The sequence below is a fragment of the Ovis aries genome, chromosome 4, assembly GCF_016772045.2.
Source record: "Ovis aries strain OAR_USU_Benz2616 breed Rambouillet chromosome 4, ARS-UI_Ramb_v3.0, whole genome shotgun sequence".
In the NCBI taxonomy this organism is placed as follows: domain Eukaryota; kingdom Metazoa; phylum Chordata; class Mammalia; order Artiodactyla; family Bovidae; genus Ovis; species Ovis aries.
Genome location: NC_056057.1, coordinates 76,002,474 through 76,022,521, shown reverse-complemented (window position 1 = coordinate 76,022,521; position 20,048 = coordinate 76,002,474). Strand labels below are relative to the sequence as shown.

General features: G+C 40.1%; 1 protein-coding gene and 1 pseudogene across 3 annotated transcripts in view; both read right to left on the bottom strand.

Moving 5' to 3' along the window:
* STEAP2 (STEAP2 metalloreductase) overlaps nucleotides 1-6,600 on the bottom strand; it is a 31,924-nt gene extending 25,324 nt beyond the window's left edge. For all 3 annotated transcript variants that reach the window (XM_060415054.1, XM_060415055.1, XM_004007966.5), the window contains exon 1: nucleotides 6,414-6,600. The gene's annotated coding sequence lies outside the window, so the exon portion shown is untranslated. The remainder of the gene's footprint in view (nucleotides 1-6,413) is intronic.
* A 1,293-nt stretch (nucleotides 6,601-7,893) lies between these two features.
* On the bottom strand, nucleotides 7,894-16,681 carry LOC132659653 (craniofacial development protein 2-like; annotated as a pseudogene).
* Between the last annotated feature and the right edge of the window lie 3,367 nt (nucleotides 16,682-20,048).

The window sequence follows — 20,048 nt, the reverse complement described above, 5'->3', positions numbered from 1 at the left end:
TTCTCATGATGTACTCTGGATATAAATTAAATAAGCAGGGTGACAATACACAGCCTTGACGTACTCCTTTTCCTATTTGGAACCAGTCTCTTGTTCCATGTCCAGTTCTAACTGTTGCTTCCTGACCTGCATACAGATTTCTCAAGAGGCAGGTCAGGTGGTCTGTATTCCCATCTCTTTCAGAATTTTCCACAGTTTCTTGTGATCCACACAGTCAAAGGCTTTCGCATAGTCAATAAAGCAGAAATAGATGTTTTTCTGGAACTCTCTTGCTTTTTCCATGATCCAGCGGATGTTGGCAATTTGGTCTCTGGTTCCTCTGCCTTTTCTAAAATCAGCTTGAACATCTGGAAGTTCACCGTTCACATATTGCTGAAGCCTGGCTTGGAGAATTTTGAGCATTACTTTACTAGCATGCAAGATGAGTGCAATTGTGCGGTAGTTTGAGCATTCTTTGGCATTGCCTTTCTTTGGGATTGGAATGAAAACTGACCTTTTCCAGTCCTGTGGCCACTGCTGAGTTTTCCAAATTTGCTGGCATACTGAGTGCAGCACTTTCACAGCATCATCTTTCAGGATATGAAATAGCTCAACTGGAATTCCATCACCTCCACGAACTACTAGCTTTGTTCACAGTGATGCTTTCTAAGGCCCACTTGCCTTCACATTCCAGGATGTCTGGCACTACATGAGTGATCACACCATCGTGATTATCTGGGTTGTGAACATCTTTTTTATACAGTTCTTCTGTGTATTCTTGCCACCTCTTCTTAATATCTTCTGCTTCTGTTAGGTCCATACCATTTCTGTCCTTCATCGAGCCCATCTTTGCATGAAATGTTCCCTTGGTGTCTCTAATTTTCTTGAAGAGATTTCTAGTCTTTCCTATTCTGTTGTTTTCCTCTATTTCTTTGCACTGATCACTGAGGTAGGCTTTCTTATCTCTCCTTGCTATTCTTTGGAACTCTGCATTCAGATGCTTATATCTTTCCTTTTCTCCTTTGCTTTTTGCTTCTCTTCTTTTCACAGCTATTTGTAAGGCCTCCTCAGACAGCCATTTTGCTTTTTTGTATTTCTTTTCCTTGAGGATGGTCTTGATCCCTGTCTCCTGTACAAAGTCATGAACCTCCATCCATAGTTCATCAGGCACTCTATCTATTAGATCTAGTCCCTTAAATCTATTTCTCACTTCCACTGTATACTCATAAGGGATTTGATTTAGGTCATCCCTGAATGGTCTAGTGGTTTTCCCCACTTTCTTCAATTTAAGTCTGAATTTGGCAATAAGGAGTTCATGATCTGAACCACGGTCAGCTCCCAGTCTTGTTTTTGCTAACTGTATAGAGCTTCTTCATCTTTGGATGCAAAGAATATAATCAATCTGATTTTGGTGTTGACCATTTGGTGATGTCCATGTGTAGAGTCTTCTCTTGTGTTGTTGGAAGAGGGTGTTTGCTATGACTAGTGCATTCTCTTGGCAAAACTCTTAGTTTCTAAGACTTATAGCTATATAATAATGGGAATTGCTAGTTTATATTTAACAGTATGACACTTCAAATTTGTGAGCTTTATTTAACAGTATGATTTAAGTAGTACCCAGGTTCCTTGAAATTTCAAGGTCACAGTTTTCCTGAGTGGACCTTTGACTTGATGTATGCATTTAATCCCTGAAGTATGTTGTTGTTGTTGTTTAGTTGCCAAGTCTTGTCCAACTCTTTGCAATCCCATGGACTGCAGCACACCAGGCTTCCCTGCCCCTCACCACCTTCTAGAGGTTGCTCAAGTTCATGTCCATTGAATCGGTGATGCCATCCAACCATCTCATCCTCTGTCGTCCTCTTCTCCTTCTGCCTTCAGTCTTTCCCAGCATCAGGCTCTTTTCCAGGGAGTCAGTTGCTCACATCAGGTAGCCAAAGTATTGGAGCTTCAGCATCAGTCATTACAGTGAGTATTCAGGGTTGATTTCCTTTAGGATTGACTGGTTTGATCTCCTTGCTATCCAAGGGACTCTCAAGAGTCTTCTCCAGCACCACAGCTAAAGAGCATCAAATCTTCGGTGCTCAGCCTTCTTTATGGTCCAACTCTCACATCAATGCATGAGTACTGGAAAAACAATATCCTTGACTATACAGACCTTTGTTGGCAAGATGATATCTTTGCTTTTCAATACACTGTCTAGGTTTGTCATAGCTTTCCTTCCAAGAAGCAACTGTCTTCTAATTTCTGGCTGCAGTCACCATCCAGTGATTTTAGAGCCCAAGAAGAAGAAATTTGTCACTGCTTCCACCTGAAGTATATCATCAAGCTAAGAGAATTCTATTACACTCAGATACATCACCTCCTAAGATTTTCAATTTTGTGACGTTTCCTTGACATTCCTCTGGCTGAATGGCAGCTATTGTGCTATATTAATTTTATAAAACAGAACCACATTTGTTTCACAAACATCTAGAACATTAATTGTTGGATGATAATAACTCTGAAAGGACTGTTGTTCTCAGAGATCTTAACGACTTTCAAAGCCTGCTGATTTGGATGTGTTACCAAGAAAAAGTAATTCTCTGGGGCTAGGCAATGAGGTTGGTGTATTTTTTACTTTGCAGGCTTTACTGAACCTTTCTTCTTCTGTCCTGCAAACCCCAAGCTCCTTTGAAGCTCATGGCAAAGTTAAACATCCTCTTCCTATGCTCACTGCTATCATCTACTGATTTCTGGCTTATTCATCATTACTAGTGACTTTGGCCCCCAATTCTAACACAGTCTTCCTCTCTGCCCCAGCAGTTGTTTGCCGACCACTTCATCATTCAAATGGATGAACCATTCAGTCTCAGGGCCTCATTTCCTTCATCTAAGGCAACGAATCTTTGCCTCCACCTCACCTCAGATATCTCCAAGCACTATGTCTTGGTCTTTCCAATAATTTAGTTAAATACTCACACTGATAATTCCAGATAGCAGGAGAAATCTGATCTGTTTACTATATTCTCACTCTACTGGTTTCTTTATCTATCCTAGATTTCACAGTGTGTATTTATCATTACTCACTTAAAAAGATGGACTCTTGTTACACACTAAATGTTTATTACCCTAACCAAACTATATGTTGAAATCCTAACTCCCAATGGGAGGGTGTTAGTATGCACAGCCTTTGGGAGGGGATTAGGTCACAAGGGTGGAACCCTTATCAACTGGATAAAATAGAGCCCAGAGAGCTCTCTTTTCCCATCCACCATGAGGTCACAGAGAGAAGTCTATGAACCAGGAAGTGGGCCCCTACCAGACTGAATCTTCCAGTGTCTTGATCTGGGAATCGCCAGCCTCCAGAACTGTGAGAAATAAATGTCTGTGGTTTAAGCTATCCAGGCAGTGGTATTCTGTTATAGTTCCTTTCCATCACATCCACTTGGAAAATCTCTAGTTGTGGAAGAACCCAGCTATCCATTTTCACTGTTATCTGTATTCAAGTTGGTGAAAGCTGCTACAGAAAAATCTGAAAACTCAGCTCACCTTAAATTCACCATTATCAATCTCACCTATCAAAGGACATCTGTCCATTTCTGGCCTGGACACCATCCCTTTTCTCCTTCCAAGCAGCTTTTGTTATGATCTCCTCAGAGACATCTCTAACTTAACAGGTTCAAAATGAAACAGCTTTTTCTACTCAGATCTATTCACATTCATCCAAATTTTCTCCTCTCAGTAAATGATATCATTACCCACCATTTGGGCTTCCCTGGTAGCTGAGGTGGTAAAGAATCCTCCTGCAAAGCAGGATACGTGGGTTCGATCCCTGGGTCAGGAAAATCCCCTAGAGAAGGGAATGGCTACCCACTCTAGTATTTTTGCCTGGAAAATCCCATAGACAGAGGAGCCTGGCAGGTTACAGTCCATGGGGTTGCAAAGAGTCAGACAAAACTGAGCAACTAAGCACACATACCCATCATTTGGTCAAGCCAGAAATCTAGAAGTGAACTTCAAGTCCTTGCTTTCCCTCACCCTTAACGTAAAAACCCAACACCAACTTCTGTTTTCCAAAATATTTCTTAAAAATCTCTCTCCAATGACACCAGCTTAATCCAAGTCTCTCTCATCTTTCACCTGAACTCTGCAGACATTTTCTAGTGGGTCTCTCTACTTCTTTCTTCGCTTCTTTCCAAACCATTCTCCAGGTAGCAGCTAAGATTGTCTTAAAATGCAGATCAGATGATATCTTTCACCTCCTTAAAAATCAATGGCCTCGTGTTTCATTTTGAACTACAGTCACCTTTCTGAGCTACAGGTTTCCCAGGTGGCGGTGGTAGTGGTAAAGAATCTGCCTGCCAATTCAGGAGACATGGGTTCAATGCCTGGGTCAGGAAGATCCCGGGGGAAGAAAATGGCAATCCACTCCACTATTCTTGCCTGGAAAATTCCACGGACAGAGGAGCCTGGCCAGCTATAGTCCATGGGGCCACAAAGAGTTGGACACAACTCAGCCCTCACTCACACACCTTTCTGACCTACATGAACCTGACCTGAAGGCTCTGAATGGACTAGCTAGCCCCAGTATAACTCTTCAATATCATCCTGTATGACTGTTCCTCCCTATGTTCCAGTCACAGAATCCTTTTCTTGACGTAGAAAGGACCAATCACTTTCTTATCCTGTGAACAGGCTATCATGTCTCTTCAGTAAAATGATTCACTCCGTTTGTTTTGTTTTGAGCCCCTGTTAATTTTCCTTTCTTATGTAATTATTCTTTCAGTTCAGTTCAGTCGCTCAGTCGTGTCTGACTCTTTGCGAACCCATGAATTGCAGCACGCCAGGCCTCCCTGTCCATCACCAACTCCCTCATTACTATTTTCCTGACTGGAAAATCAGCTCCCTGAGGGTAGAACCATGTTTGTCTTGTCCATCACTCCCTCCACAGTTTCTGACACATAGTACGTAAGAATAAGATAAATATTCTTCCTTTGTCAAATGCATCCAAAAATGTCATGGACAAAAGAGATATAATAAAGATTCCTCATTTTGCTGATGAAGACAGCAAGCCCACAGGCCCAAAAGGGGTGATAAATCAATGTCATAGTTAAGTCAATGTCATGGTTCCTGGCTGAACACAGAATAAATGCATCTCCCTGATGCCCTGAATATGTTCTTCACTGAAACTGCAGTATTGAAATATAATTTTGCTCACTCACTATAAGTCTGTTTTCCATGTCACTAGATAATAAAAAGTGACCTGGATATATAGCCTTTCATTTCCTTTCTGCACAATTTGCTCAATTCATCATTACTAATATTGTCTCACTCCCTCAACACCTCTCCACCCCCTACCCCCTCACACTGCCCCCCTCCCAAGTCTGACTAGCTAAGACAAAGAAACTGTAGCCTTTCAAATTATGTTTCTAAATATCCTGCAAAATCTCTAGGATGGGTATTTTTCTTCTGAAGAGAAACAGAGACAGCTGCAGACTAAAAAATAAAGAGACTTAGAGAAAGAAAAAATAAATGGAGATCAACACGATGAAGAAATAATATAGGTGAAAAAAGTGTGTGGGTGTGGCGGGGATGTGGTTTGCAGAGAACTAAAAAGGCTCCCAGCGCGGGGGTTGTTAGCAGGACTAGAATCCAATCAGAGTCAAGAGGGTGGGGGTGGGGCAGGAGTTGAAATTCTACTTCTCCCACTTTCAAGGTGATGAGTGATAATTAACCATGACCTGGAACAAGTTTTTCCATCTAAAAAATACACTGCCTGAGGAGCAAAAACTGACACCAATCCTTCTCTAAGGCAGTAAGGAAGATAATAATTGGAAATCTCTCGACAAAAATTCCCTTTATCTCTCTGCTCTATTTTAAGAGCAAGATTTTTAGGCCATAATTTTCAACAAGTTTTGGCTGTGGCTGAATACAGGGCTTAGATAATTTAGGACACTCAAAGAAGAGGCCAATTACTTTCTAACACATAATGGCCTAAACACACCACCGTCACCTCATTGGGTGATAAACAAAATGACTACTAGAAAGATATACACGTTCGCAAAGCAGCGCTGCCGGATCTTCAGTGAAATACGCTGCCTGAACCTAAAGTGGATAGAAGAGTATCAGGCAGGTTAAGGTAACCTGTACGTCCTTTCCCTTCGTTCCCTTGGGCCACATCCTACCTGGGACAGTGTCTCTCCTGGCCTCCCTTCCCCTGGGCCCAACCAACCCCAGGACTTTCTGGGAGCTCGGGGAAGTAGGGGTCGGAATCCATGGAACAGACTCCCTCCCTACTCCCTGCCTCAAGGTACCAGGCGATCAGGAACCCCAGAAGCTCAGAGCGGACGCCGCAGAATCCTGGGAAAGAGGCATGCAGCGCTTGGCACCGACCGCATCTTGACCCCCAACTCTGCAGCTGCCACCGCGCCTGGCGCTCTCCCCAACAGACTCACCTCCGCGCCCTCCGCGCCGGGCAGGGGCGGGCCTCGCAGCTCTCTCCAGCAGTGCCGATTCCCCGGGGGCCTCCCCGGGCTCCAGGGCCTAGGGACCGTGCCTCCGGCTGGCGGCTTGCAGGGTGGCTGCCGCTGCGGTCGCGCTCGGGCAGCTTCCCCGCCTCCCCAAGCTGGATCGCGCAGGGCTGGGGAGCACGGCGAGGAGGGAGGGAGATGGAGGGAGGGAGGCGCGCGGAGGCCGGCCTCGCAAGACCCGCCACTAGGGGCTGCGCGCTGGGAGCGGGCAGAGCGCGGAGCGGGACCGGGGACCTCTAGCGGGCTAGGTGGGAGAGCTGAGGCGGTGGGGGAGGAGTCGGAGAGCTCGGAGAGGGTGAGGGGAAGATATGGGGACAGCCCGGGAGTATGTGGACCATCAAGAAGTGCAAGCAAAGCGGCGGAGAGTGCTGGTTGTACGGTGCCAGCTTGGCGCTTCCCGCATCCCCTGCACCTCCTGGGAGCCGCTGAGTATCCCTCCACCCGTGGCCTGAGCCTCCCTGCAGGGCTCCGCCAGGATTCATTTTGAAGCGGTTTAGAACAGTTGAACCCACTTTTCTCCTCCATTGCTTGTGTGCTGTACAGCGCCTTTTCCAGTCTAGACTCAGCTTTTAATTACACCCCCGCTCTCGCCACTCTCAGTTCCTGACAAGTCTCCAAGAAACTGCGCTTTTTATCCTGTACGTGTTCTTTCCCTCACCTCTACCCACCCAAATCATCTTTTGGCTTGCCTCTGTCCTTGGAATAAAATGTTCACAAATGCCCTTTCATAAACAACATTTAACAACTCCCTGGGATAGGAGAGAACCCTCAGAGCTGGCGGACCACATAGCAGTTTGTTAGCTTTGACCTTCACTCTAGCTGGTGGTGCTTGAGCTTGGTGTAGGAGAAAAAGAGGGTTAGGTAGGGAGTGGGGGGGCGGGGAACTGCAGGTGAGATAGGATACCTGGGTTCCTGGGAAAGCCACTTAACTGCCTAGGCCACAATGGCCTTGAGTGTTCAGAGGATTCCTGAGCTGTAAGGCCACATTTGGTTTAAGGATTATGTAAATACCCCCACCCCCACCCCCCCCCCCGCCCCCGCCAACCCCGCAGATTGCCAAATAGCCAGGTATCCTTCATCTTTTGCGCCGAAGATGCAGGCAGAAGCAAGAGATCTTTATTTTCAAATGTCAAATCGATTTACTGAAGATTCTCAAATTTGGGGAATTCGTTTTCATACATCAGTAAATCCCCATTTCAGCAAATTTAAGTTTAAAAAATAATCTCTTCCGGTGTTTTATTAACCAGGGGGGGAAAACTCTTGAAGCAGGTCTTGGATCGATTACTGGACACTGCACTTTCCCCTTTGCAGTCTATACCGAGATTAACCTTTGCAAATGCTGCTTTGGAAATACATTCTTTGTTTGACTTGACATGTGCCCCTCCCCCACAACCAAATATTAAGTTCAAAAGTTTAGGCATGAGCTACCCGTTAATGATGTGTCATGATGTGGTGGCACTGGCATCTGGTAAAATTCTTCCCACGTTGGTAACTGGGAAAAAATAATTAAATTTTATATCAGTTTTTATTATTTTGCTTCAACACTACTCTGAAATAATGAAATTAGTATTTTTAACACGTCTATAGGGCAGGTAGACGAAATTCATGAAACAATAGTTGATGAAGTGTTTAGCTTTCCCATGTTCTTAAAATATACAATAGCATTATATAACTTCCACAAGGGTTATTAACACAAAGGATTTTTAAGTATCCTAAACTATAAATTATTATCAAACAGGTAGGTAAGACATATATTTTAAATATTTTTAATAGCTGTCTTAACATGGATTTGAACTATTGAAAAAGATCAAGTTATATGTGAAATCGCTTACCCTAAAAGAGAACCAGTGAGTCAGTAATTTGCAATTTCCAGAAGACATGTCTACTTGAACTATTAAAATAAGACGTTCTCAATGGAAAATCTCATGCCACCAGATGTGTTCCCCAGAATTGTTGGTGTTGATGCAAACATGATTCCTTTCAACTTCTTCCATGGTTACTGTCATTTTTACTACAGTTGTCATTTGGAGTTGCAGAGTATAAAAATGATTTCGCAAGATTTTTCCAGGTCATGACATGCTCTGTGAGAAATCCCTTTAGTTCCATGAAGTAGTAATAGATTCCACTGAAGTACAGCAATAAGTTATTAAATGGATTTCTAATGGCTTAGAGATGTTCACACAGTATTTTCTTTGAAGTTATTATACAATTGAATAACTTTAGAGTGGTCATTTCCAAAGTATGTAACTTCAAGCTCTAGTCCCTCAAAATGCTCTTCCAAGTAATACATTCACTACAAAAGTGTTTATTGAGCTCCTGCTGTGTGCCCTGGCTAAGGCACTTGAGAAATGGTGAAGAACAGACATACTTACCTGTCCTGTTAGAATTGATAGTTTGGGGACAATAAATTAGTGAACAAGTACAAATGAGATTTACACAAATTTGTTTACACAAGTAAAATAAACGTAAATCATGATGAAAATAACAGATAATAACAGATAAATAATATGATGAACGTCTTTATTTAGAGATTCACAATGCAAATTAGTGGGTTAAAGGCTCCAAGAATTTCTACCTAAAAGACATTTCCTTTACTTCTCCCCAACAAATTCCCAAACTTTTTTGAGGACTGAATATTAATGAAATAGAACCATTTTTGTGAAACACTACTCTCTGAAACCAATAAACAAAAAATTCTGTTAACATTACCTTACATTTTTTGTCAATGAATATTCATGTACTTTAATAAATTTATATATAATACATTTGAAATAGATTGAAGACAAAATTATATACATTTATAAGTACATTAATAAATTTTGGTAGATTTATAAAAATATGTTTCATAGATTTTGTCTGAAGACAAAATGATGTAGACACATTTATAAATCTATTAGAATGTATGAGTGTATGTCTATTTAAGACATATTTTGTGGCTAACATTGTTTCATGAATGACTTTGCATACATCAATATAGTCCAGATGCTTATAATTTTTAATTGCTATAGTCCATAATATTAGTATAGAATTGTTTTCTTTACCCTGAGCTTTAGGAAAATACATTTTTTTATTCTTTTGCTATTGCAACTAACACTGCTTTAACCTCTCTGAAAAATTTGCTCTTTGCTATAGTAAGTGGAAGGAATATTTCTGATATCAGTATTTTATTAAACATTTAAAATGTGTATTTTTAATTATAATCTACAAAATTTCAGTAAAAGTAGATTTGATTCTGGATCTCATAGATGACCACTTTGTAACCGAGTACAAGTATGCAATTTCTGAAGGCATGTTTTTTTGCATTTATCATGGCATTGGTGCCTAGCAATATCACCCTGTCAAAGTCTAATGAGAGATCTTAGAGCTGAACAATAAAAAGACAAATACCAATTATAAAATGATCCAATTATAAAATGGACAAATGATTTATAAAATGGACAAATGATTCTAATGTATCTGTGGACTTAGTTTCTAAGAAGACATTTGCTTCAAGTGAATACCAAATAACATTAATTTGTGCTTTTTCAAGGTGTAGTTAACAGCTGACAGAAGAGAAAAAAGGGATGGGAGAAATTAGTCACTCTCCAACACATTTTAATTAAAAATTTATCTTACATAAGTTATAGGTATATAATATAGTGATTCACAATTTTTAAAGGTTATATTCCATTTATAGTTATTATAAAATATTGGCTATGTTCCCTGTGTTGCACAATATATCCCTGTAGCTTATTTTATACCTAATACTTTGTACCTCTTAAGCCCTACCCCCATGTTGCCCCTCTCCCCACTGGTGATCACTAGTCTGTTCTCTATATCCATGACTCTGCTTCTTTTTTGTTATACTCACTAGTTTCTTATATGTTTTAAATTCCGCATATAGGTGATATCATACAGTATTTGTCTTTCTTTCTTTGACTTATTTTACTTAGCATAATGCCCTCCAAGTCCATCATGTTGTTGTGAATGGCAAAATTTCATTCTTTTTTATGGCTGAGTAGTATTTCTCTCTCTGCGTGTGTACCTACAGTATATATGCCATTTCTTCTTTATCCATTCATCTATTGATGAACACTTAAGTTGCTTCCATGTCTTAGCAATTGTAAATAATATTGCTATGAACATTGGGGTACCTGTATCTTTTCAAGTGCTCATTTTAAGTATGTTAAACCCAGAAGGTCTACAGAAGTACAGTCAGTACCACACTCAATTTACAAGCAGCAATTTAATTTCTGTACAACAATATTTTTCATACTCAATTAATTGTGAAACCCAGGTCCCCACTGACCAGATGTATCTTGATTTCTCATCTATCAAATGAGTCTCCAACCTTATAGAGTTATTGTGGGTATTAAATGAGTTGCTACATATAAAGTGGCTATTATCCACTAACTAGTATATGTGTTAGATATTATTTAACAAACTTGCACATTTGTTTTGGTTTCATAGTTATGTACATGTTCTAATCCTAAGAATTTTACACAAAGTTTTGTATTTGAACTATAATACAAATATATAATTGAAGTATGATACAAAACTGTAATCATGTAGTTTTTTAAAAAAAGAAATTTAAGTCAATAATGTGGCCATTGAGAGTTTTTCTCTCTTCTTTTTTTTTTTAAAGGGGTTCATACTTTACTCAAATTTGAGAATCATTAGCCTAGAATAAACTTGGGCTTATTTTCTCTATATATACTTTTTAATGCATCACAGGTGTTACTCTCTGAGCTCTTAAAAATTAATAAGGAAAATCATACTTAGGACCAGTTGTCTTGTTAGTAAAGTTTTAGGTCAAATGTGCTTATTCGCTCAGTCATGTCCAACTCTTTGCGATCCCATGAATTGTAGCCCACCAGGCTCTTCTGTCCATGGGGATTCTCCAGGCAAAAATACTTGAGTGGGTTGCCATGCCCTCCTCCAGGGGATCTTCCCAACCCAGGGATCGAACCCAGATCTCCCACATTGCAGGTGGATTCTTTATCGTCTGAGACACCAGGGAAGCCTTTTAGTTCAAATACTCGTGGATAAAAGGAGGAGGCATGTTGCATGGAAATTTGTAAACTAAGAGTTAGAATGTCTTCAATGATTTATATAAACCTTTAGCAAGTTGTTCAACCACTCTTGGCCTTAGTTGGAATGTCTTTGAAATAGAGATCTGCTTTTGGGAATTCCCTGGTTGTGCAGTGGTTAGGACTTGGTGCATTCACTGCCATGGCACAGGTTCAGTCCCTGGTTAGAGAATTAAGGTCCTGCAAGCCATGCAATGTAGCCAAGAAACGAAACAGAAAAAAAAAAGATTGACTTTCAAATCCCTTCAAGGTCTAAAATTCTATAACATTTTCAGTATGCCCACTGTTATAGTGTGATAAGTTGTTATTACATCTGGCACTTAATAAAGAAATGTGCCCTTCAAGGGGCCAAACTTTCCTGTGTTATCATTCAGTTGGGAGATTCTCTGGTGGCTTAGTGGGTAATCCGCTTGCAATTCAGGAGACCCAGCTTCGATCCCTGGCTTGGGAAGATGCCCTGGAGGAGGAAATGGCAACCCACTCTAGTATTCTTGCCTGGAGAATCCCTTGGACAGAGTAGCCTTGCAGGGTACAGTCCATGGAGTCACAAAGAGCAGGACATGACTGAGCAACTAACACTTTCAGGTGTTTGTTCTGCCCTTTTCTCATTCTCTGCTATTAGTCTGAATACACAGTTAAATTCTCCAAAGTAGAGGAAGAGCATTTAGTCAGAAGAACAAGTTATAGCAATTACCACCCTTGTGCAGTATCCTCCACAGTGAATCTGGGCTGGCGCATTTTACAAATGAGTGCAGTAGTGGTGATGATTGGTGACATCTAAGACTGAGTCACAAAAAGCCTTGTAGCTTCTGCCTTGGTCTCAGAGCTCATGTTATAGGGGAAACAAGTACCCACTTAAAATTTACTTTAGACCACTATGCTGTGAGGAAACCCAACCTGGCCTCATAGAGAGGCCATGGAAGAGAGAGATGGCTGAAGGGCCTATCCAGTTGAAGTGTGAAATGAAGAAGCCATCTTGGATGTCCGGGGCAAGTCTTCATATAACTCCAGCCTCATCTACTATCTGAGCAGAAGCATGACACCAGAATGAGAGTCACCAAGCCAAAATAACTGAATTTACAAAACTGCCAGATAATAAACTTTTTGAAGCTGTCGATTTGGCAGCAATTTGTTATGCTATGATAGATAAGCTTGTTTAAGGGCCAAAAAAATGCTCATTTCTCTTTTGATCAATTATATCTACTTTATATCCCTCTCATATGAACTCCTTTTTAGAAAAGTATAGCCATATAATTTTTTTTCAGTAGACAATTTCCTCTTTGTTTCATTCATTAAGAAAAATAATCACAAAGACATGGTTTCATGTCATTTCATCATCTTTTTGATGCCCAGTTTAAGAATCATTTTCTGGAAATAATTGATTCATCATCAACTTTGCAAATCCTGTTATTAATACCCATGAAAGAAACTAGCTTTAAGAAACAAAACATAACTACTGTTTCTATAAACATACATGTTTGACCCTTATTACTATAAAATGATCAGAGAAGATTAGGAGTGAGAAAGATGTTAAACAGGAGCCCATTTAAATCTGTTTTATTGTTTTAACATTATATTTAATTTAGGTTATTTATCTTAAAACACATTTAAGTAAAACTGAAATGTCCTTTAAGATGTTGAAATTTTATAACTAAATCCAACTATCCCTAAAAAAGAGGTTTCCATTTATTTTACTACAAATGTTTTTTAGAATTGATAGTGTTGACAAATAACAAAGTGTTTTATAATACTTAATTTCATACATTACTCCAAAATAAATACTATTTAGGTCAAAGTGTTAAAATTTGAAGTTCTATGTTTTTTAAAAATATAAGTTGATGGGAAATGTTTCCTGTAAATTTATAAAATTGTTGTCAAATTATTTAAAACAGCTCACACAAATTCAGGATAGAATTAGAGGTTTAGGCTCCAGTAAATGAACAAAAGAATTGATGGACATTTTAATAAAGAAGAAATAAAACTGTTTAATAAACAGAGACTCTGAGAAAGATACCATAAATGTGCTTTCTATAATCTCTCTCTTTTCCTTTTCATTAAATTTGAACAATCAAGTATTGTTCTCTAAGCAGCTCACCAAAGGTATTACTATTTAAAGGCCCTTTCTAAAATTTGTAATATACTTTGTTAAGACAAAAAGGAAAAAGTAGGTCATTGGCTTAAAAATGCCCAGGACAACATTTCTCTTATTTTTATTAAGCAATTATTTAATAAAGGAGTCCCCAGTCAGTTCAGTTCAGTTCAGTCGCTCAGTCGTATCCGACTCCTTGCGACCCCATGAATTCAGGCATGCCAGGCCTCCCTGTCCATCACCAACTCCCAGAGTTCACTCAGACACGCGTCCATCGAGTCAGTGATGCCATCCAGCCATCTCATCCTCGGTCGTCCCCTTCTCCTCCTGCCCACAATCCCTCCCAGCATCAGAGGTTTTTCCAATGAGTCAAATCATCGCATGAGGTGGCCAAAGTACTGGAGTTTCAGCTTCAGCATCATTCCCTCCAAAGAAATCCCAGGGTTGATCTCCTTCAGAATGGACTGATTGGATCTCCTTGCAGTCCAAGGGACTCTCAAGAGTCTTCTCCAACACCATAGTTCAAAAGCATCAATTTTTCGGCGCTCAGCTTTCTTCACAGTCCAACTCTCACATCCATACATAACCACTGGAAAAATCATAGCCTTGACTAAATGGACCTTTGTTGGCAAAGTAATGTCTCTGCTTTTCAATATGCTGTCTAGGTTAGTCATAACTTTACTTCCAAGGAGTAAGCGTCTTTTAATTTCATGGCTGCAATCACCACTGGCAGTGATTTTGGAGCCCCCCAAAATAAAGTCTGACACTGTTTCCACTGTTTCCCCATCTATCTCCCATGAAGTGATGGGACCAGATGCCATGATCTTCATATTCTGAATGTTGAGATTTAGGCCAACTTTTTCACTCTCCTCTCACTTTCATCAAGAAGCTCCTTAGTTCCTCTTCACTTTCTGCCATAAGGGTGGTGTCATCTGCATATCTGAGGTGATTGATATTTCTCTCGGCAAACTTGATTCCAGCTTGTGTTTCTTCCAGCCCAGCGTTTCTCATGATGTACTCTGCATATAAGTTAAATAAGCAGGATGACAATATACAGCATTGATGTACTTCTTTTCCTATTTGGAACCAGTCTGTTGTTCCATGTCTAGTTCTAACTGTTGCTTCCTGACCTGCGTACAGGTTTCTCAAGAGGCAGGTCAGGTGGTCTGGTATTCCCATTTCTTTCAGAATTTTCCACAGTTTCTTGTGATCCACACAGTCAAAGGCTTTGGCATAGTCAATAAAGCAGAAATAGATGTTTTTCTGGAACTCTCTTGATTTTTCCATGTTCCAGTGGATGTTGGCAATTTGATCTCTGGTCCCTCTGCTATTCTAAAACCAGCTTGAACTTCTGGAAGTTCACAGTTCATGTATTGCTGAGGCCTGGCTTGGAGAATTTTGAGCATTACTTTACTAGCATGTGAGATGAGTGCAATTGTGCGGTAGTTTGAGCATTCTTTGGCATTGCCTTCTTTGGGATTGGAATGAAAACTGACCTTTTCCAGTCCTTTGACCACCGCTGAGTTTTCCAAATTTGCTGGCATATTGAGTGCAGCACTTTCACAGCATCATCTTTCAGGATTTGAAATAGCTCAACTGGAATTCCATCACCTCCACTAGCTTTCTTTGTAGTGATGCTTTCTAAGGCCCACTTGACTTCACATTCCAGGATATCTGGCTCTACGTGAGTGATCACACCATCGTAATTATCTTGGTCATGAAGATCTTTTGTATAGTTCTTCTGTGTATTCTTGTCACCTCTTCTTAATATCTTCTACTTCTGTTAGGTGCATACCATTTCTGTCCTTTATCAAACCCATTTTTGCATGAAATGTTCCCTTGGTGTCTCTAATTTGCTTGAAGAGATCTCTAGTCTTTCCCATTCTGTTGTTTTCCTCTATTTCTTTGCATTGATTGCTGAGGAAGGCTTTCTTATCTCTTCTTGTTATTCTTTGGAACTCTGCATTCAGATGCTTATATCTTTCCTTTTCTCCTTAGCTTTTTGCTTTTCTTCTTTTCACAGCTATTTGTAAGGCCTCCTCAGACAGCCATTTTGCTTTTTTGTATTTCTTTTCCATGGGATATGGTCTTGATCCCTGTCTCCTGTGCAATGTCACGAACCTCTGTCCATAGTTCTTCAGGCACTCTATCTATCAGATCTAATCCCTTAAATCTATTTCTCACTTCCACTGTATAATCATAAGGGATTTGATTTAGGTCATACCTGATTGGTCTAGTGGTTTTCCCCACTTTCTTCAATTTAAGTCTGAATTTGGCAATAAGGAGTTCATGATCTGAGCCACAGTCAGCTCCTGGTCTTGTTTTTGTTGACTGTATAGAGCTTCTCCATCTTTGGCTGCAAAGAATATAATCAATCTGATTTTGGTGTTGACCGTTTGGTGATGTCCATGTGTAGAGTCTTCTCTTGTGTTGTTGGAAGAGGGTGTTTGCTATGACCAGTGCATTTTCTTGGCAAAACTCTATTAGTCTTTGCCCTGCTTCATTCTGTATTCCAAGGCCAAATTTGCCTGTTACTCAGGTGTTTCTTGACTTCCTACTTTTGCATTCCAGTCCCCTATAATGAAAAGGACATCTTTTTGGAGTATTAGTTCTAAAAGGTGTTGTAGGTCTTCATAGAACCGTTCAACTTCAGCTTCTTCTGCATTACTGATTGGGGCATAGACTTGGATTACTGTGATATTGAATGGTTTGCCTTGGAAACGAACAGAGATCATTCTGTCATTTTTGAGACTGCATCCAAGTACTGCATTTCTGACTCTTTTGTTCACCATGATGGCTACTCCATTTCTTCTAAGGGATTCCTGCCCGCAGTAGTAGATATAATGGTCATCTGAGTTAAATTCACCCATTCCAGTCCATTTTAGTTTGCTGATTCCTAGAATGTTGATGTTCACTCTTGCCATCTCCTGTTTGACCACTTCCAATTTGCCTTGATTCATGGACCTGACATTCCAGGTTCCTATGCAATACTGCTCTTTACAGCATCGGACCTTGCTTCTATCACCAGTCACATCCACAGCTGGATATTGTTTTTGCTTTTACTCCATCCCTTTATTCTTTCTGGAGTTATTTCTCCACTGATCTCCAGTAGCATATTGGGCACCTACTGACCTGGGGAGTTCCTCTTTCAGTATCCTATCATTTTGCCTTTTCACACTGTTCATGGGGTCATACTGACACAATGTGGTCCACTGGAGAAGGGAATGGCAAACAACTTCAGTATTCTTGCCTTTAGAACCCCATGAACAGTTTGAAAAAGAGTCCCCAGTTTTCCAATATTCAATATACATATATACTGGGCCTTATTATTTCCTAGATTATTTTACTCCTGTCAATTTACCCATTTTATGAGCAGCTTAATGTTTTGAGCCATCTTTTCCAGAAATACGTTATTAAGAAGATTCATTTTTGAGAGCTTCCCTGGTGGCTCAGATGGTAAAGAACATGCCTGCAATGCAGGCGACCCAGGTTCTATCCCTGGGTCAGAAAGATCCCCTGGGGAAGAAAATGGCAACACACTCCAGTATTCTTGCCCAGAGAATCCCATGGACAGAGGAGTCTGGTGGGCTGTAGTCCATGGGGTCGGCTGCAAAGAGTCAGATGACTCAGTCAGATGACTGAGCCACTTTCTATTTAATTTAAAACAGTGACTAATAACTTTAATTTTTATGTTTTTCAAACTATTAATTTATTCTACAAATATTTATTGAATATTCTTTTTGTGTCTCTCTTACCATACCATCTGACCTGCCTCTTGAGAAATCTGTATGCAAGTCAGGAAGCAACAGTTAGAACTGGACATGGAACAACAGACTGGTTCCAGATAGGAAAAGGAGTACATCAAGGCTGTGTATTGTCACCCTGCTTATTTAACTTATATGCAGAGTACATCATGAGAAACACTGGGCTGGAAGAAACACAAGCTGGAATCAAGTTTGCTGGGAGAAATATCAATAACCTCAGAAATGCAGATGACACCACCCTTATGGCAGAAAGTGAAGAGAAACTAAGGAGCTTCTTGATGAAAGTGAAAGAGGAGATTGAAAAAGTGGGCTTAGAGCTCAACATTCAGAAAACAAAGATCATGGCATCCGGTCCCATCACTTCATGGGAAATAGATGGGGAAACAGTGGAAACAGTGTCAGACTTTATTTTTTGGGGGCTCCAAAATCACTGCAGATGGTGACTGCAGCCATGAAATTAAAAGACGCTTACTCCTTGGAAAAAAAGTTGTGACCAACCTAGATAGCATATTCAAAAGCAGAGACATTACTTTGCTGACTAAGGTCCGTCTAGTCAAGGTTATGGTTTTTCCAGTAGTCATTGTATGGATGTGAGTGTTGGACGTGAAGAAGGCTGAGCGCTGAAGAATTGATGCTTTTGAAGTGTGGTGTTGGAGAAGACTCTTGAGAGTCCCTTGGACTGCAAGGAGATCCAACCAGTCCATTCTGAAGGAGATCAACCCTGAGATTTCTTTGGAAGGAATGATGCTAAAGCTGACACTCCAGTACACTGGCCACCTCATGCGAAGAGTTGACTCATTGGAGAAGACTTTGATGCTGGGAGGGATTGTGGGCAGGAGGAGAAGGGGACGACAGAGGGTGAGATGGCTGGATGGCGTCACTGACTTGATGGACACAAGTCTGAGTGAACTCTGGGAGTTGGTGATGGACAGGGAGGCCTGGCGTGCTGCGATTCATGGGGTCGCAAGGAGTCGGATACGACTGAGTGACTGAACTGATCTGAACTGAAGGGGCTTGGAGACACAGCCACAGACAAAGCAGATCCCCACTGCCATGAAGCATGCCCTGGAGTCTAAAATATTTAAATCACAAATTCACCAATGAAGTATAGGTAGTTAAAAAAGAAAAGAATTCCAAGGATTGAGTTGTAGAACATTCCAACATATGGTGATGAGAGTGATGAAAAGTAAAGGACAAAAGAAATTAAGATACCATTAAGAGATACATCTCTTAAGGAGGTAAGAGAAAAAGTGGAACTGTTGAGTGCCCTGGAAGCTGAATGAAAGGAGTATTTCAAGGAAAGGGGAGTACTCAAGGGAGTGTCAGGTGCTTTTATGTGATCAAGTAAGATGAGAAATAAGAACAAGATGTAAAATGTGAAGATCATTGATATCTTACCTCATGGCAGTTCGTTCAGAGAAGGGGAGAACAGAAATTGGAGACAAGTCAAAGAACAGAGCAATCCAAGTATAGACAACTTTTCCTAAGACTTTTTCTGTAAAATATAGAAGAGAACTGGAGTGATGACTGGAGGGAAAAACAGGTTCCAGAGCCAGGAACAGTTTAAGATAGAAAAGATTGTATGTATGTTCTTATAGGGACAATCCCAAGGAGGGCAGAAGATAGATGATGCATAACAGAGAGTGAAGAATTGCTGGAGCAGCTGAGAAGGTAAGAGGGGATGGGATTCAGTGCACAATGGTGGGGCTGGCCTTTGTTGGGAGGATGAATAGTTTATCCTCAATGGAAGAAAAGACACTACAGAGGGGTCTGGATGCAGTGAAGTGGCTAGATATTCTGGGTGAGCTTGGGGAAGTTCTCTTCTGCTTCTCTTTTCTCAGTGATACAGGGAACATTTGTCTGCTGTGAGTGAGGATGAGGGAAAATGAAAATTTGAGAGAAGAGGGAAAGGCATACAAAATGGGACAGATAGAAAGCACATAATAAGATAGAAATAAGTCTAAATATATCACTAATCACAACTATGAATGGAATAAACTTTCCAATCAAAAGGCAAAAGTTTTAGACTGGATTGAAATGAACATTTATGCTATTTATTCAAGTCAGGTGTACAATGCAAGAACACAGAAAAACTAAAAATTAAGGATTCGAAAGGGGTACCCGTCAAATGTCAAGTAAAAGAAACATGATCTAAATATATTATTATCAGATAAAATGACTTTAAGGAGAGCTACTACTTAATGGTAAAATATTCAGTTCACTAAGAAGGTAAAATAATTCTAAATTTGTATGCCTCTAATAATATAGCCTCGAAACATAGTATGACAGAATCACAAGGAAATTTTTTAAAGTCTGCCACCGCAGTAAGAGATTTTAATACATTTTTGAGAAATTGAATCTTTAATTAAACTCTTTTTATGAAGTAAAAAGTAAAAAACAAGTAAAATCAGGCACAGGAAGCTTTCCTGGTCAGTTATCTAAACATTTAAAGAACAGACCAATCCAATATAGCACAAACTCTTCCAGAAAACAAATTGAGAAAGACTGTCCCCCCGCTTGTTTTATGAGGTTAGCATAACCTTGAAACCAAAGTTACTAAAATATGGTACAATTTTATTTTTTAATTAAATAAAAAATGTTTTTAAATGAACAATCTGATTTGCTTAATAGCAAATTT